Source organism: Salvelinus fontinalis, chromosome 4 (assembly GCF_029448725.1).
Source record: "Salvelinus fontinalis isolate EN_2023a chromosome 4, ASM2944872v1, whole genome shotgun sequence".
Taxonomy (NCBI): domain Eukaryota; kingdom Metazoa; phylum Chordata; class Actinopteri; order Salmoniformes; family Salmonidae; genus Salvelinus; species Salvelinus fontinalis.
The window spans coordinates 31919473-31925774 of record NC_074668.1 but is presented as its reverse complement, the minus strand read 5'-3'; positions in this window follow the sequence as shown (position 1 = coordinate 31925774).

The window sequence follows — 6302 nt, the reverse complement described above, 5'->3', positions numbered from 1 at the left end:
TGGGTGAGTGGTTTCCTGTTTGCTTATTTCCTTATACAGCTGACTGAGTGCGGTCTTAGTGACAGATTGTGTCTGTGGTGGTAAATAAACAGCCACAAAAAGTATAGCTGAAAACTCTCTAGGCAAGTAGTGTGGCCTGCAATTTATCACAATATACTTCAGGCGAGCAAAATCTAGAGACTTCCTTAGATTTCGTGCACCAGCTGTTGTTATGCACAGACCCCCCCCCCCCCCCCTCCTCCCGTCTTACCGGAGTGTGCTGTGCTATCTTGCCGGTGCAGCGTGTATCCCGCTAGCTGAATATCCATGTCGTCATTCAGCCACGATTCCGTGAAACATAGGATATTAGTTTTTGATGTCCCGTTGGTAGGATATTCGTTGGTAGGATATTCGTGATCGTACCTCATCTAGTTTATTGTCCAATGATTGCACGTTGGCGAGTAGTAGTGACGGTAACGGCAGCTTTCCCACTCGCCTTTTTCGGGTCCTGACCAGGCATCCGGCTCTTTGTCCTCTGTACCTGCGTCGCTTCCTCTTGCACATAACGTGAATGTCGGCCCTGCCGGATGTCTTGTGCGTCTTGTTTGTTGAAGAAAAAATCCTTGTCTAATCCGAGGTGAGTGATCGCTGTCCTGATATCCATAAGCTCTTTTTTTCCGTAAGATACGGTTGCAGAAACATTATGTACAAAATAAATAAATAAATACAAATAACGCGAAAAAAAAACATAATAGCACAATTGGTTGGGCGCCCATAAAACTGCTGCCATTTCTTCCGGCGCCATTTTGGATCCTTTTGGGCCTACCTTTTCTGGTAAATACAGGGCCATTTCTCTTTACCAACAGAAAATGGCAGTTGCAGACCTGAGCGTCATTACTGGGTTTCCGGTCCGCCTGCCTGAAAGACAACAACAAAAAAGTTACTTTTTGCTAGCCAACTAGGTTCATTACTAAAATGGTAACATCAATATTTAAATACAATAACCCACAGACTTGACTATAGTAATGGTAAAATAGATAGTAGGATTTTATGTGGATGGGACATTTTTGCTGGGCTGGAGGAATTATCTGGAATGCTCAACTAGATGATCAGGACAGTCAAGGGTACTATTTGCCCGAAGAGGTGAAGTATTGCGATAAGCTATACAACTGTACTTCTTATTCTAATTCTCAAGACATGAGGTCACTGAGGAGGACCAACAGTGATAGGGGGATCATCTGAAAGGGACTGACATTCAGGGATGTAACATAAGGATTTTGGGCATTGGCCAGCAGACCACGATTTCTACATCCAGGTCCTAAATCTGTGGCATACAATGTTTGTAAAGCCAAAATTTCACTGCTGTGTCAGGCTAGTTTGGCACATTGTCTACTAATAAAAATTGCTTGTTAGCAGCTAGCAAACAGGGCTTAGCCCTTATCACACGGCTCCAGCGACGCCTCTCGATTACAGGTGTCGGAAAATGATCATGCATATGTGCTGATCAGAGTAGTAGTTACAATCCGGTACATAGCACAGAACCATCCTTACGTAAGTTCTGACCAACGGAGACCTAAGGTTAGCTAGTTTGCTACAAAGCCAGGCAGAGGATAATTAAAAAGAAATGGAGTCATAAAAAATGCCAAGGAAACTGGTACATTGAAAAAGAATAAGAATAAGAATAAGAATAAACAAGAATAAAGAATAAAAGAATAAACAAGAATAAACACGAGTGCCTCCTGAGTGGCGCAGCGGTCTAAGGCACTGCAGTGTTTGAGGCGTCACTACAGATCCGGGTTTGATCCCGGGATGTCCTTGTCCCATCTAGCAACTCCTGTGGCGGGCCGGGCGCATGCATGCTGACACGGTCGCCAGTTGTACGGGGTTTCCTCCGACACATTGGTGCGGCTGGCTTCTGGGTTAAGCGAGCAGTGTCAAGAAGCAGTGCGGCTTGGCAGGGTCGTGTTCCGGAGGACGCATTGCTCTCGACCTTTGCCTCTACCGAGTCCGTACGGGAGTTGCAGCGATGGGACAAGACTGTAACTACCAAATGGATATCATGAAAAAATAAGAAATACACATGAAAAATGATATAAAATATTTACCAGAGAAACTAAAAAGGCTATAATATCTACTTGCTAGGTTACATGCTACTTGTCAATGAGGTTGCGTTGAGAAATGTGCTTGAGGGATGTCGTCAACTTGCGACAAGATGTGTAGTTCTGTATGATAGCCACATTGGCGACTAATTAGGCAAATATAGTTATAAATTACCTTGTCCTAGAGATATTATCGCAGTTATCAAAACGTCACAACAGGGTAAGCCTACATGAAACACAGATGGCGCCGGAGGGGATGGCTGCAGTCTTATCGGCTCTTAACCAACCATGCTATTTTGTTAGTTTTTTTGCATTATTTCTCACTTATTTTGTACACAATGTTGCTGCTACTGTCTCTTATGACCAAAAGGAGCTTCTGGACATCAGAACTGCGATTACTCACCTCAGATTAGACTAAGAGTGTTTCTACAATGTGTTGGACGGGAGGGATATACTACAGACACCTGACCAGGCCCAGATCCCTGTCATTCGCTGGAGAAAGAAACTGAGATTTCACGGAAAAAGATCAAGGTGCCTTGTGAGGATCAGTCGACGAGTGGCTTATCTGCCTTTGCCTTCCGTCCTGCTAGCTACCGTTCAATCGCTGGAAAATAAATTGGACGAACTAAAAGCATGTATATCCTACCAACAGGACATTAAAAACTGTAATATCTTATGTTTCACCGAGTCGTGGCCGAACGACGAAATTAAGAACATACAGCTGGCGGTTATACACTATCGGCAGGATAGAACAGCAGCCTCTGGTAAGACACGGGGGGGGGGGGCTATGCATAAGTAAACAACAACTGGTGCACGATATATAAGGAAGTCTCAAGGTTTTGCTCGCCTGAGGTAGAGTATCTCATTATAAGCTGTAGACCACACTATCTACCTAGAGAGTTTGTCTGTATATCTTTATCTACATACCACCACAGACCGAGGCTGGCACTAAAACCGCAATCAATGAGCTGTATACTGCCATAAGCAAACAGGAAACGCTCATCCAGAGGCGGTGCTCCTAGTGGTCGGGAACTTCAGTACAGGGAAACTTAAATCAGTTTTAACTCATTTCTATCAGCATGTTAAATGCGAACCAGAGGGAAAAGAATTCAAGACCACCTTTACTCCACACACAGAGACGTGTATAAAGCTCTCCCTCGCCCCCCATTTGGCAAATCTGACCATAAATATATCCTCCTGATTCCTGCTTACAAGCAAAAACTAAAGCAGGAAGCACCAGTGACTCGGTCTATAACAAAGTGGTCAGATGAAGCAGATGCTAAACAACAGGACTGTTTTGCTAGCACAGACTGGAATATGTTCTGGGATTCTTCCGATGGCATTGAGGAGTACACCACATCAATAACGTCAAAGACGTCGTCCCCACAATGACTGTACGTACATACCCTAATCTGAAGCCATGGATTACAGGCAACATTCCCACTGAGCTAAAGGGTAGAGCTGACACTTTCAAGGAGCGGGACTCTTACAAGAATTCCCAGTATGCCCTCCGACGAACCATCAAACTGGCAAAGCGTAAATACAGGACTAAAATCTAAGCCTACTACACCGTCTCCGACACTTGTCGGATGTGGCAGGGTTTGCAAACTATTACAGGCTACAAAAGGGAAGCACAGCCGAGAGCTGCCCAGTGACACGAGCCTACCAGACGAGCTAAATAACTTCTATGCTCGCGTCGAGGCAAGTAACACTGAAACATGCATGAGAGCATCAGCTGTTCCGGACGACTGTGTGATCACGCTCTCCACAGCCGATTTGAGTAAGACCGTCAAACAGGTCAACATTCACAAGGCTGTAGGGCCAGACGGATTACCAGGAAGTGAACTCTGAGCATGCGCTGACCAACTGGCAAGTGTTTTCACTGACATTTTCACCATCTCCCTGTCTGAGTCCATAATACCAACATGTTTCAAGCAGACCACCATAGTCCCTGTGCCCAAGAACACTAAGGTAACCTGCCTAAATGACTACCGACCCATAGCACTCACGTCTGTAGCCATGAAATGCTTTGAAAGGCTGGTCATGGCTCACAACACCATTATCCCAGAAACCCTAGACCCACTCCAATTGTCATAACGCACCATCAGATCCACAGATGATGCAATCTCTATTGCACTCCACACTGCCCTTTCACACCTGGACAAAAGGAACACCTACGTTAGAATGCTATTCATTGACTACAGCTCAACGTTCAACACCATAGTGCCCTCAAAGCTCATCACTAAGCTAAGACCCCTGGGACTAAACACCTCCCTCTGCAACTGGATCCTGGACTTCCTGACGGCCCGCCCTCAGGTGAAGGGTAGGTAACAACACATCCGCCACGTTGATCCTCAACACGGGGGCCCATCAGGGGTGCATACTCAGTTCCCTCCTGTACTCCCTGTTCACTCATGACTGATGACACAACATTGGAAGGCCTGATCAACAACAACACAGCCTATAGGGGGGGTCAGAGACCTGACCGTGTGCTGCAAGGACAACAACCTCAATGTGATTAAGAAAATAGGACATGATTGTGGACTACAGGAAAAGCATCTTGACGGTTGCATCACTGCCTGGTATGGCAACTGCTCAGCCTCCGACCGCAAGGCACTACAGAGGGTAGTGTGTATAGCCCAGTACATCACTGGGGCTTAGCTTCCTGCCATCCAGGATCTCTATACCAGGCGGTGTCAGAGGAAGGCCCTAAAAATTGTCAAAGATTCCAGCCACCCTAGTCATAGACTGTTCTCTCTGCTACCGCACGGCAAGCGTTACCGGAGCGCCAAGTCTAGGTCCAAGAGGCTTCTAAACAGCTTCTACTCCAAGCCATAAGACTCCTGAACAGCTAATCAAATGGCTACCCAGACTACTCTCATTGCTCCCCCATTTTACACTGCTGCTACTCTGTTATCTATGCATAGTCACTTTAATAACTCTACCTACATGTACATATTACCTCAAGACCGGTGCCCCCGCACATTGACTCTGTACCGGCATGCCCTGCTATTGTTATTTACTGCTGCTCTTTAATTATTTGTTATCTCTTACCTTCATTTTTTTTTCCTTAAATCTGCATTGTTGGTTAAGGGCTTGTAAGTAAGCATTTCACAGTAAGGTCTACACCTGTTGTATTCGGCGCATGTGACAAATACAATTTGATTTATATGAAGTAGTAGTAAAATCCCAAACAGAAAAATGAATAGTGAAAGAATAATTGTAACCATTACCGGGTTTTACCACTAGGATTTATAAAGATAGTAGAACTCCTACAGTGGTACTCTTTTTGGAAAGGACAAGCTCTGGTCTATCTTGGATATAGGCCAACAACTCTAGCAGTGCCCTCATGGGTGCAGGCCGGATTAAGGAGGCTATCCATGAGATGAACTATTTCAACTATAGTGCCCTCTATTGGTTCTAATGAAACAAAGTTTAAGGTAGACTGATCAGTCTACTTTAGATTGAGCCCTCAGCGATACTCCTTTACATCATTATCAACAAAAATAATAGGTTTATCCAATAAACACAGCATTGACCACTTGCATTTTATTTGAGCTTCAGTGTTACATATTGTAGCAGCATAACCACAATCATTTTAACATTTGCATGGTGTTTCCCCAAATCTAACATAATTTTACTGTAGATGGCACTCTAGTCATATCATCCCAGTTTCCCCCCTTGTTATGTTGTGTGCAAAAAAGCAGCAACAATGTTACATGAACATACCTGGATAAGATTTTAATTTCCCAATTCATTGAAATATATCAATCACTTAATGTGGCATACATAATAATACTTACAATGTACATTGTTGAAATGATCTTACGATCAAGTTAGACAAGCTAGATAATTAAGCAAGGTTTTCCTTCAAGTATTTTTCCTTATCTCCAGGGCTGTAATGCAATGTGTCTAAACAAGGCAAGACCTGTATTCTGTGGATATTTTATCAGAAGCTAAAAAAGGTACTTCAGACTGAATCTGTGAACAATATTAGTTAATCAAATGTTTCCAATATTCTAATTATCGTGAATTATCAACCAACCCATCGATTTCTTAAATAGAACATCAGTCCTGCTAAACATTTAACAATGTATAAGAGCAGTATTATTGAAGAGGGGTTAAAAGACCTGGTGAGTGCTTTTAATGCAATGAATTCCATCAACTGAATGACAAGCATTTAAGCATAAGATTAATACAAATTGAATAAAAGTCAGAACAGAA